Here is a 13016-nt window from a genome sequence, read left to right on the forward strand (position 1 = left end):
TGATCCAGGCAGGAGAAACGGGGTCTGCAACATCTAACATCCTGTCTGTAGGTAGGGGCGAGTGTGACTTAGTAAGAGGCAGGGTTTGAGGACGAGAGTATACAGCCCTCCAGGGGCAGCTGGTGCTGAGCTCAGAAATAGCTTCTGGTAGACCGGGGTGGGGGGGGGGGGGAATGGGGACCATATTGTATAATGGGGATGAAACTTAGGTCAGCCGTGCTGTCACGCTGGCCCCAGGACTCTGCTGTTTGAGGCCATTTTTTTTTTTTTTTTTTGGTTTTTGGGTCACACCTGGCAGCGCTCAAGGGTTACTCCTGGCAGGCATGGGGGACCATATGGGATGCTGGGATTTGAACCACCATCCTTCTGCATGTAAGGCAAACGCTCTACCTCCATTCTATCTCTTCGTCCCCTTGAGGCCACTTTTGTCCTTGTTTGTTCTGTTTTGTATGAGGGCCACACTCACTGGTGCTCAGTGCTGTTGGGTGACCTCTGGTATGCCTCAGACCCTATGGGGTGCCAAGATGCAGGGTCTATCTAGTGGTAATATGGACTCTGGTGCTGCTGAAGAATGTTTGTCCCCTGCTTGTCTTGTGGATCAGATGGGGTGTCAGGATTCATCTGGTCACAACCCTGTTTAAGGCAAGTGGCTTACCAACTATCCAGTCTGTCTAATACAAAGTTCTTTTGTATTTTGGGACTGCTCTCAGATGCTAGGCCATTTCCTGTGCCCTTGTCTCCTTCCTCTCTTCACTCAGGAATCTCCATGCAAATTAGGCACATGCCCACATCATGAGTTTTCAAATTATTTGTTCAGAAAAACAAGTATTTTGTTAAGTACGATTTTAGTTTACAAAGGGAGCTATGACACTGTTTGCATAAGCTGTACAAGTTAGAGTACTAACAGACTTCAAATTTGATGTACAAAGTACCAGAAATAAAATAAAACCGAAGGTTATATAAAATGTTAGTCAATATAATATTATGATCATAAAATGTTATCTTGAGAGTCCTAAAAGCCCAAATACAGTTGTAGAAACTCTATAAGTTTAGTAAGTAAAATTTAAGGGAAATGTAACATTTGTGTCTTATTTTAATCACTATAAAATTTAAAAAGATGTATATATATATTTTATTTGTGAATTTTTTAAATTCTCAATAAGTCATGGGAGGGTAAAAAGTAAAAAGTGAGGTTAACTGGAAGCAATGACTCCCTGTTATTCAGAACATCATAAGCATCTTGCCCAAGTTTCCACTGAAAACATTTTACTTGAATGTCATGATAAGTTGAAAAATGACAGACTCATAACTCAGAAAATATAGGGAAGATGTGTAAACACATTTTGATCATTCATTCTACCAATTCATTTTCATGGAATACTAAATAGCAACCTGTTTTTGGTTGACCAGCATAAATTGGAAGGTGCTGATTATTTTGTCAGAGGTGAAAAGGAAAATCATTTGTAGCAATGGTTTTGCAGCAGCTGTCATCGAGGCAGCACATACACCCACAAGTAGTGAGAGTGATAAAACAAAAATGTTTCTTTGGAAACCCTACAGAGTGTGTATTTAAATTGTTTCTGCTTTTAATATGTTCTACTCTTATGTTTTGTGTGTTTTGATATTGTGTGTGAGATCATTTGGAATGCTCAAAATTCTCAATAGAAATCAATGATCATTTTTTTCTTTGTTTTTTTTTTGATCCTATTATAGGGTATTGATGATGGGAATGTTGCAATGGTGAAGATGGGTGTTCTTTTTATGACTAAAACCCAACGACAATAATGTTGTAATCAAGGTGTTTAAATGAAGATATATAGATGTATATATAAAAGAAAATTGCCCTATATATAAAGGCAGGCTAATACCCATAATTTTTCTACCTGAATGAGAGATAGCATGGAGTTAAGGTGTTTGCCTTTCATGCAGAAGGTCATCGGATCAAACCCGGCTTCCCATATGGTCCCCCATGCCTGCCAGGAACAATTTCTAAGCATGGAGCCAGGAGTTTCCCCTGAGCACTGCCGGGTGTGACCCAACCCCCCCCCACACACACACACAACAAAACCAGGGGCCCAGAGATAGCATGTAGGTAAGGCATTTGCCTTTCATGCAGAAAGTCATTGGTTTGAACCCCAGCATCCCATATGGTCCCCATAGCCTGCCAACAGCATTTTCTGAGCCTGGAGCCAGGAGTAACCCCTGAGCGCTGCCAGGTATGACCCCAAAACCAAAAACTAACAAAAAAATACAAAGCCAACATAAAATCTAAAAGAAATATATGAAACCATGGCCCATACTGATTACAGAACCATCCATCTCAGGAACTTAGAGCAAGTGATATGATAGAACCATTTGCAGAAAACCTGAATGTATGGAGAATTTCTCAACAATAGTAAGGAGAGAGACCCAATGGACCTTTCAGGGAAAACTCATTAACCACAGCAGATTCCCCCTGAAGTGGACTTCCAGGTAGCTACATTCTGATCCATAAAACCAGTGTCAAAATATGTAAGGAGATGACATCAGGGAGCATACATATAGTGGGGCAGAACAGACTTTATGAACAGACAAATCTACTACAAAGGGCAAGACCTGAGAACAAAAACAAGGAGAGTTTCTGGGTCTCCTATGAGCTCTCATTCTCCTACTCACCTGCAGTATCCAATTGTTCTGTGGATGATGGTGAGGACTCACAGATTGGGATTTTACAGTACTCCCACCTCACTGAGCTGTTGGTTGTGTAGCACCATGGCGTTGTCTCTCCATCAGGGTTCCGACAATAATTTTCATCTAGATCTCTGAAAAAAAAAGTGATGGTGGGTATGACTTTTCCAAAGACGGTCAACTGTGTAAGCATAACTCCAGTGCATTTATATTTATATAAACGCCAGATTGTTTAGCTATTCTATCACAATATAAACAGGCTGGTTCCTTTGGATTAGTCATGGTGCTGATTTGGATATATAGTCAACCTTGAGACCAACTGATTTTCAGGTGCAAATGTAGCAAAGTATGATTTTAAAGAATTCCACAGATTTATGACACAGAAGCTTCTTGGGATAAATGTTCCAATGTGTTTCTTAACTATGAATTGTCAGGCAAAGTGAATCTTCTGCTGGGGATCGCGTACCACACTTTATGCTGACAACACAATAGATATTCTCTACTTTGTTCTTGCCTCAAAGAATGTCCAATCCCTTCTTCTAGCCCTCTAAGTTAAGTGTCCCTGAATCTTAGTGTACAGTTAGTGGAGATATTGTTAAAATTACAGCTGGAACCCACTCGCAGGAACTCTGATTGTGAAGGTACCGGCACAGAATTTACATTTCTAACAAATGCGTGGGTTTCTAGAGCCCACTATGTTAGATATGGTGGGTCCTGAGTTCCATCCTTTCTCCTAGAGGAGCTGAAACAAAGGTAACATCCATGATTTCCCATCCTGCCACAACAGACACTATCTAGGATAGAGGACACTCACTTGCAGGGAAAGTTATCCGGAGTCCTGTTGTGTTTGTGAGGTATCTGTACACTCCAGCGCTGGCAGGGATACCCGGATACCGTGACAGCCACCTTCCCACGGTAGCTTTCACCTCTTCCTTTCAGACATTGATATGTGGGGCCACAGGTGGAGGAGGTGTGGCTTAAAGGGGGAAAATAAATGAGAGTGTAGATTTATTTATACAGTCTTTATAGTATCCTTTCTAATAAAGAACATGCCATAGGATGATCTCAGGAGATGCATGTAGTTGCCTCCTTTGCCCTTCTTTTCTGCTTTTTCTATCTGAACTGGGCACTTGAATTCTTGCTCTTTGTATTCAGAAGTGGTTGAGTTAGCAAAATATCTGACTCCAGACCATTTCAAGAGGAGTATCTCCAAGGACACTACCTACTTGGAGATAATCTTGGAGTAAACATTTCTTTCTCAGTATTTGTGCTTTGTTTACTTTGTTTAACTGATATACTTGATAAGGTTGAAAGTTTGTCATATATCCTAAGTCCTTATGTATACCATTGCTTCCGCTTCTTTTGTCAAGAATAAATAATTCACAGGGTGAAGACAAATGAATGGCCTTTAACTTCCATGACACCAAACAAGAAGCAGAAGAGAGATTATAGAAAAGGGCTCCAAATGTTCCTAAGGAAAAGTGAGGCACATAAAAGGAAGATATTATTAGGGAAATTAAACATATGAAAAGAAACTGGTGTCCATATAAAATGGGGAGACTAGCACGGGAGCCTTAGTATAAACTTGGGTATACTAAGAACTATAAACTAAAGAAAGGAACTATATAACAGGAAGTCAGCTCAGTGACTTCAAAGTTCATTCTAATTTGTGATTACTGACATTGTCTAAATCTGTAGTTCCTGCTTTAAGATCCTAGAGAAGGAAATTTTGTACAAAGGTTAACTCCATTATTTACTCCTAGGTGTGCCATTTCCTCTCCTCTCCCACCAACTTTATGTATATTCTGAAAAGCTGGACCCCAAGACTGCCCTAGGTTTATAAAAAATTCATTTTGGTAGAAGAACATATACTTAATGATGTTTAAAATTTACTTCTGATGTTAGGGATTGAACCTGGGTTAATCACATCAAGGCACGTGCTCCACCTGCTATACTAATGCTCTGGTCCCTGAAAACAGCAATTCTTGGACAAGAACTCTTGTTGGTATCAAAATCAATATGCTAGAAAGCTGAGGTCTTATTTCCCTTTCACAGCAGAAAAAAAGTATGGCATCAAGGTTAACTGCCAGAGCCAATAACCAGTGCTACTCAAAAGATGCAAAAGTCCCCACAGGAAACAGAAAGAATGATAACAGGAAGCACTAGCCGATTAAAGGAGCAATAAAATAAAGAGCAATCACATCTTTTAAGTGTGCCGAAGTTAAGTTTGGGGCTCATCATCTGACCCTAATTTTGTTTCTGGACTCTGAGAACAAAGAAAATAAAGACCTTTGACAACCAGGCATAAATCCCACTTACTGCAGCGTGGGATGTCACAGAAATCCCAGCGTTTGTTGAGGTCACTGGTGAAGCACCATGGTCTAGGCTCCCCATCGGGGTTACGACAGTAATTCTTCTCCAAGTTCTTGTTTGGAAATCTGGAAGTGCAAGAAAGAATTCAGCAACATGGAGCACAGAGCATTCAGGATATGAAATGTTTCAAGTGGGCAAACATCAACGATCAGCTGGATGCTAGGCATCTCTCAAAGAGAGGACACAGTCTCAAGAGAAATTTTGCAAACACAAATTCAATCTGTTCATGAAAAAAAAATCACTAATGGAATTTTGTTGGGGGGTGTCACACCGGCGATGCTCAGGGGTTACTCCTGGCTTTGCACTCAGAAATCGCTCCTGGCAGGCTCAGGGGACCATATGGGATGCCAGGAGTCGAACCTAGGTTCATTCCAGGTCAGCTACATGCAAGGCAAGAGCCCTACCACTGTGCTATTTCTCTGGCTCCTGAATGGGATTTTAACGTTAATGGAAAACCAATGAAACTCATTACTTAGCAGCTGTAATAGCAATTGTAAAAACACAAATTACATGCTGATCAGAGTTGAAGTCCAGTACATAGTATGAACAGAAGTTAGTACCATTAGAGCTAAAAGAAATGGTTAGTCTGTTCTACCATGTTCTGGTTTTATCAGTTTCTAAACTTGTGGAAACTGGGCTGGACAAGCTGTGCTTTTATGAGCACATGACTGAACAGTATGGGTCAGGAGGGCCTTCTCAGGGTCCCAGAGGCTATTATTGGAAGTTGCGAATAGTGCTTTGTGCCTGCGGCTTATTTCACATCCCTCTGTAAATGCTTGTATGCACAGAGTAATGCATAGAGGAACTCTAAAAACGCTTGCCTTCTTACAGAATAAATTTTCACATAGGTGGGACTTAAAGACCCATAGTAAAGTGTCATCAAAGGACCATAGGCAACACAGCAGGATAACATCTACACAACTGAGTTGGGGAGAAGAGAAGGTATATTGATATGTTGGGGTACTTTGGAGAGGAAGGTGGATGCATGGGTGATGAAAGTAGGGCATCACATTTTATCAGTTTCTTAAATCACATGAAAGAAAGAAAGAATGAATGAAAGAAAGAGGAAGGGAGGGCCTGAGAGATTGCACAGTTGTAGGGCTTTTGCCTTGCACACAACTATTCCAGGACAAATGGTGGTTTGAATCCAGCATCCATATGATCCCCCATGCCTAACCCCTAAGCACCACTGGGTGTGACCCAAAATCAAAAAAAAAAAAATGAAGGAAGAAAGGGAGGGAGGGAGGGAGAAAAGGAGGGAGAAAAGGAGGGAGAAAGGAAGGAAGGAAGGAAAGAAGGAAGGAAGGGAGGGAGAAAGGAAGGAAGGAAAGAAGAAAGGAAGGGAGAAAAGGAAGGAGGAAGGGAGGAAGGAAGAAAACACATGCCTTGTCTTCTGAAAGTGATTTGTCCCGGTTCCAAAGCAATTTTTTTGAAGGAAAATGGCAAGAGCTGAGTTCAATATAATTGTTTGAAGTGGGAGGTTGAGAAGTTTAGTGGGTGTATTTTCCTCTGAAAACTGTGACTTCGTATTATTGTCTCTCATAAAATCTTACCAACTGGGGCATAATCCTACAGTCCTAGAAAGCAGCAGTAACAGTGGGAAGTGCTTTCTAGAATAATTAATGCAAACTAGAACACCCAGAAAGCCTTAAAGAAATATTATTAGTCAGATCCAGGACACATATTCCTATTTGGAGCTGCAGAGTTATAAATGTGTCATTTCCAGCACAGCTTACTTGGCAGGGATATATCCATGACTGTGTGGGCTCTGGGAATCCCAGGGCTGGCACTGGACTCCAGACTGGGTCTGGGAAATTTTGCCCACATAATTTTCTCCACTGCAGTGCATACACTCATCTGGAAAGAAAGAAGAATGTCAGCGGGAAAAAAAGTGAAGTGGATTGAGCAACAAAGAATGAAAACTTGTGTCCCACCTGTATTATCTCAAATCCCATTTGCTACTTGCTCACATGTTCTTTCCAAAAGGCACTTGGTGATAAAATTGACAATAAAGGCTCACATCTCTGATACAATCTACAATGCCATTTCCTTTCAAACAATACTTTGGCATATTTTGGTCAATATTCTTCTCAACTCTCATAGTCAGAACCAAATCTAGTGATTCTGTTGTGCTACATGCTCAAAGGAATGCTCAGGCCCTGGGAGGGAAGGGATAAAAGGTTCAGGGAGCTGCTGTGCATGTGGGGCCAAAGAGATAGCACAATGGTAGGGCATTTGCCTTACACGCAGCTGATCCAGGACAGACGGTGGAATCCCGGCATCCCATGTGGTCCCCTGTACCTGATTGCAGAGCCAGACCACCATCGGGTGTGACCCATTAAAAAAGAAGAAGAAAAGATATGCATGTATTCAGAGACTATAAAACTGCTACCATGAGTTTATACTATTTAGTGTAATGTGCACATACTATAAAACTTATACTACTTAGTGTTTTCATTTAAACAATGTCTTTCAGGGGCCAGAGTGATAGTACAGCAGGTAGGGCATTTGCCAGGTTCAATCAACCTCAGCATCCCATATGGTCCCTGAGAACTGCCAGGAGTAATTCCTTAGCACAGAGGCAGGTGTAGGCACTGCCAAGTGTGGGCCAAAACCAGAAGAGGAGGAGGAGGAGAAGGATAAGGAAAAGGAGAAGAGGAGGAGGAGGAGGAGGAGGAGGAGAAGGATAAGGAAAAGGAGAAGAGGAGGAGGAGAAGGAGAAGAAGAAGAGGAGGAGGAAGAGGAGGAGGATAAGAAGAAGAAGAGAAAGAGGAGGAGGAGGTGAGGGTGGTGGTGGTGATGGTGGTGGTTGTGGAGAAGGAGGAGAAGAGGAAGAAGGAGGAGAAGAGGAAGAAGAAGAAAAAGAAGAGGAAGAAGAAGGAGAGGAAGAAGCAGGAGAAGGAGGAGGAGGAGGAGAAGAAGGAGGAGGAGGAAGAGGAGGAGAAGGAAGAAGAGGAGGAGGAGGGGCCAGAGAGATAGCACAGCCATAGAGCATTTGCCTTAGATGCGGAAGAATGGTGGTTCGAATCCCAGTGTCCCATATGGTCCCCCAAACCTGCCAGGAGCGATTTTTGAGCGCAGAGCCAGGAATAACCCCTGAGCGCTAGCGGATGTGACTCCCCCAAAAAGAAGAAGAACAAGAAGAAGAGGAGGAGGAGGAGGAAGAACAACAATAATATAAAAGAAGGAAGAAGGAAAAGAAGAGAAGGAGGAAGAAGGAAGAGGAAGAAGGAAGAGGAAGAAGAAAAGGAAAAGAAGAACAAGAACAAGAAGAGGGGAGGAGGAAGGAAGAAGGAAGAAGAAAGAAGAAGAAAAGGAAGAAGAAAGAAGGAGGAGGAGGTGGAGGAGGAGGAGAAGGTCTTTTAAATTTTCCATGACAGCATTCTGTTCATATGGAGGCTACAAAGCAGTAACTTGACCTCCTCCAGGACTTTGGTACTGGCATTAGGGTTTATACTCAGAACTACAATAGAGAGCAAGTAGCCTCCAAAGAGACAGTGCTTCTCTCCTGATACATTTCAGAAACATGGCTATCTACCCTTTTTGCTTTCTTTTCTTTTTTATTTTAGTAGTCTATTTTTAATTTTATCTAAGCACTATGCTTTACAAAGTTATTCCTAAATCAGTTGCTCCAACACCAATCCTACGTACCATATAACATTCTCTCCATCATTGTCCCAGCATCCCCCCAGTACTCCCACAATCAGCATCATGTAAACTCTTCAATCCAGTTCCACAGATCCTGGAGCTCTTGGAGTGAGTAGCCACATATGCACTCCAGAATATGTGGCCATGTGCTACTCCAAATTCCTCAATATTGACACTCAGTAGGACCACACCAAATTAGACGGTTGAAGTAGCATGACTTTTGCTTTCTTAAATAATCTTGATAGGGAATATCTCTGGTGGTGTTTAGAGGTCACCAGGGACTTATGAGCTGTACTGGGGAATAAGCAGTGCTAGGGACCAAGCCCAGGGACTCAGCCACTTGAGCCCCATCTCAGGTTCCCCTTATGAAGGAAAAAAACTTGAATTTGGGATTACTAAACTAGTTTGGTACCACTGTGACATATGCCTTTAATTTTTTCCTTCCAAAGCTAATTGGAACCAGAATTATTTTTATTAAATCACCATGAGATACAGAGTTAAAAAGTCGATAGTTGAGTTTCAGTCCTACAATGTTCCAGCACCTATCCCTTTACCAGTGCTCATTTCACACCACCAATGTTTTCAATTTTCTTCTAATCCTCCCACCACCATTCCGCAGCCTGCCTCTATAGCAGATAAATTCTCCCTCTCTACCTCTCTCTCTCCTTCCTTACTCCTTCCTCTCTCTTTCTCTCTCTCTCTCCCCCCATTAGGCACAATGATTTGCAATACTGTTACTGAAGGAATTCTATTCATATCACTTTCTTCTTTTCAGCCCCCAGTTCTTGTCCATAGTGATTATTTACAGCTCTTATTGTCATAATGGTTCCTTCTCTGTTCTGACTGCACTCCTCCCAACATCATTTCTATTGTCTTTGGATATTATTCTCATACTGTGCTTTTAATATCCCACAGATGAATTTAATTTTTATGGGGTAATAAAAGACCCAGAGGATGACTGAATATAAAAATGATGCTTCTATGATATTTAAGGAACCAATGACCTCATAATACTAGATACAAAAGGAATTGGAGAGATAGCATAGCGGTAATGGCATTTGCCCTGCAAGTGGCCAACCTGGGACAGACCTGGGTTTGATTCCTGGCATCCCATATGTTTCCTCGAGCCTGCCAGGAGCAATTTCTGAGCACAGAGCCAGGAATAACCCCTGAGCACCTCCAGGTGTGGTGCAAAACAAACAAGCAAGCAAAATACTAGATACAAAAAAAGTGTCCCCATGGCTAAAATTGATGAGTTATGTGTGAGCTGATGTTGGTTGCATAATGTCCTATGCCTCCCTTGCACCAATAAACATAGCAGGATTTATGAAGTAAAGAAATGCTTTTCAATAGAACATTTTAAATTTTAGCATTGACTTTTTGTTTGTTTGTTTGTTTTTGGGCCACACCTGGCAGTGCTCAGGGATTACTCCTGGCTCTGTGCTTAGACATCACTCCTGGCAGGCTCAGACCATATGGGATGCCAGGGATCAAACCCAGGTCAGTCCTGGATTGGCCATGTGCAAGGCAAACACCTACCACTGTTTTAGTATTGGCTTTTAAAATACACTATCAGGTTGGCTGTACCATTAAAATAATAAAGTGCAAGTTAAAAAGCTGTCTCATTGCTTAGCTTGAGGGAAGCCATGGAGTCTTTGCCAATAACTAAATATTGTTCACTTGAATTGTGTTGATTTTATGGTTTTATTGGAGCCCTGAAATCGCAAATTCACTTTATACCACTAAGTGCGTTAAGCACAAACCTCTTGAAGGTCTCCTATAGTCTTCTCTGGAATTTAATTTTGAAGCAGTAAGGACTTGGGGCCACATATTGAGGTACTCAGAGATTATTCCTGGGGGTTCTTTGGGAACCACACACAATTTGCTGAGTCTTGAACCTGTGTCTGCTGGTGCAGGGCAAACTCCTGAATCTCTGTACTATCTCTGGATTTTATAGCTCACTTTCTAGCTGTACACTTTGCAGATACGTGAGTAAAAATAATCCAGGTCCATAATAAACCCTGCTCTTGTTTGGTCCCTTCCCAAAAGAACACATTTCAAGTTTGAACAACACAGGATCCCCGAGAATCAATATGCTCAAAAGAAATAAATCGCTGTAGGTAAATCACTTTCTGATGCTCGCTTTGAAGAACATCTCTTCCAGCAAATCACTTTACTGTTAATTGCTTCATGACAGGGAGGGAAAGGCTTTGCAGAGTTGCTACTGACCTTCACATTGGGGGATGTCACAAAATTCATATCTGACATCTTTGTCCATAGTGTAACACCAGGGGCCCTTGTTATCATTGTCAGGATTCCTGCAGTAATTCTCCTCCAGGCCTTCATCAGGAAATTTATCGGGAGAATAGCTGTGGAGGGGGAAAGAGAGGTGCTTTGACTCACCTCAACATAATGGGACCCCTACATCTGGAGAGAAGGACATCTCGAAGCAGACCCAGGTTTCATCATGGAGCAGCAGATCCCAGAGCTCTAAACCTGCTGATTCCTGACACATTCCAGCACCTGTTAATGTCGGGTTCTTTGTGCAAAAAAATACCCAGCGCTTCCTATTGTCTTTTTGTGTGTGTGAATAGCTTAGTCAAAATTTACTGAAACCTTTCAGCTGCAGCAATCATGTAGTTCTACTGAAGACACTCACAGGAAGGTCTCAGCCCTGTGTTCCAGAGCAGGAAATGCAAATCAGGATGAAGCTGACCTGATTGACTTCAAAGCTGAAAGTGCATTTAAAGTTGAAGGTGCCTCATGTCATACAGTCTGGAAAAAGCTAGTGCTCACAGAGTTGTGGTGAGAAAGGAGACTTCGCTTACTGTTGGTGGGTAAGTCACCTGGTTCTGCCTCTAGGAAAAGAAATATGGCATTCCCCAAAGAAATAGGACTGGAACTCCCATATTACTCAGTCATAGCACTTCTTAGCACTATTCCCCGAAACACAAAAGCATTTATTTGGAAAGACACACATACACAGATACAGACATAGAGGTTCATAACCAAAATATTGAAACAACACCAGGGGCCCTTGTTATCATTGTCAGGATTCCTGCAGTAATTCTCCTCCAGGCCTTCATCAGGAAATTTATCAGGAGAATAGCTGTGGAGGGGGAAAGAGAGGTGCTTTGACTCACCTCAACATAATGGGACCCCTACATCTGGAGAGAAGGACATCTCGAAGCAGACCCAGGTTTCATCATGGAGCAGCAGATCCCAGAGCTCTAAACCTGCTGATTCCTGACACATTCCAGCACCTGTTAATGTCGGGTTCTTTGTGCAAAAAAATACCCAGCGCTTCCTATTGTCTTTTTGTGTGTGTGAATAGCTTAGTCAAAATTTACTGAAACCTTTCAGCTGCAGCAATCATGTAGTTCTACTGAAGACACTCACAGGAAGGTCTCAGCCCTGTGTTCCAGAGCAGGAAATGCAAATCAGGATGAAGCTGACCTGATTGACTTCAAAGCTGAAAGTGCATTTAAAGTTGAAGGTGCCTCATGTCATACAGTCTGGAAAAAGCTAGTGCTCACAGAGTTGTGGTGAGAAAGGAGACTTCGCTTACTGTTGGTGGGTAAGTCACCTGGTTCTGCCTCTAGGAAAAGAAATATGGCATTCCCCAAAGAAATAGGACTGGAACTCCCATAATACTCAGTCATAGCACTTCTTAGCACTATTCCCCGAAACACAAAAGCATTTATTTGGAAAGACACACATACACAGATACAGACATAGAGGTTCATAACCAAAATATTGAAACAACCCAATGTCCACTATATATATATGTGTGTATATTTATATATACAACTATAATCATGACAGCACTATTTAAGCAACTAATGTCTAGAAAGATGCTAATTGACAGGATCGGGAGTTGTGGTCTAGAGACACAACATCATGAAATAGAATGGCACATGGAGAAAAGGTAAAATCTTACCTTTTGCTACACCAAGGAGGGTGATTATAGGTTGTTATGTTAGGGAAATAAATCAGAGAGAAGGTCAAGTGTCAATTGGCCTCACTCAGACTCGGGATATAAAGAACCAATACAGGGAATGGATAAGCAGCTGATGTTCTAGATCTTACCAAAAAGTGTAGACTCAGGGCTCAACATAGTCACAGAGCTTGGATTGCGGAGGGGGGCAGAGTTTATACCTGGCAGTGCTCAGGGATCACTCCTGGCCATGGCTTGAGGTCATATAAGATTTATATACATATTTTTAATATATTTCATATAAGAAATTATATCATATAAGAAATTGACCTGGGACTGCAAGCATCCTCCCTGCTGTATTATCTCTTCCAACCCCAAGCTTGGATTTAGT

At 41.9% G+C, this 13016-nt stretch overlaps 1 protein-coding gene across 1 annotated transcript in view; it reads right to left on the bottom strand.

Moving 5' to 3' along the window:
• The window catches only part of SLC22A3 (solute carrier family 22 member 3), a 662601-nt gene that overhangs the window by 372705 nt on the left and 276880 nt on the right, over window positions 1-13016 (bottom strand). The window lies entirely within an intron of this gene.

This window comes from Suncus etruscus, chromosome 18, assembly GCF_024139225.1.
Source record: "Suncus etruscus isolate mSunEtr1 chromosome 18, mSunEtr1.pri.cur, whole genome shotgun sequence".
Classification (NCBI taxonomy): Eukaryota; Metazoa; Chordata; class Mammalia; order Eulipotyphla; family Soricidae; genus Suncus; species Suncus etruscus.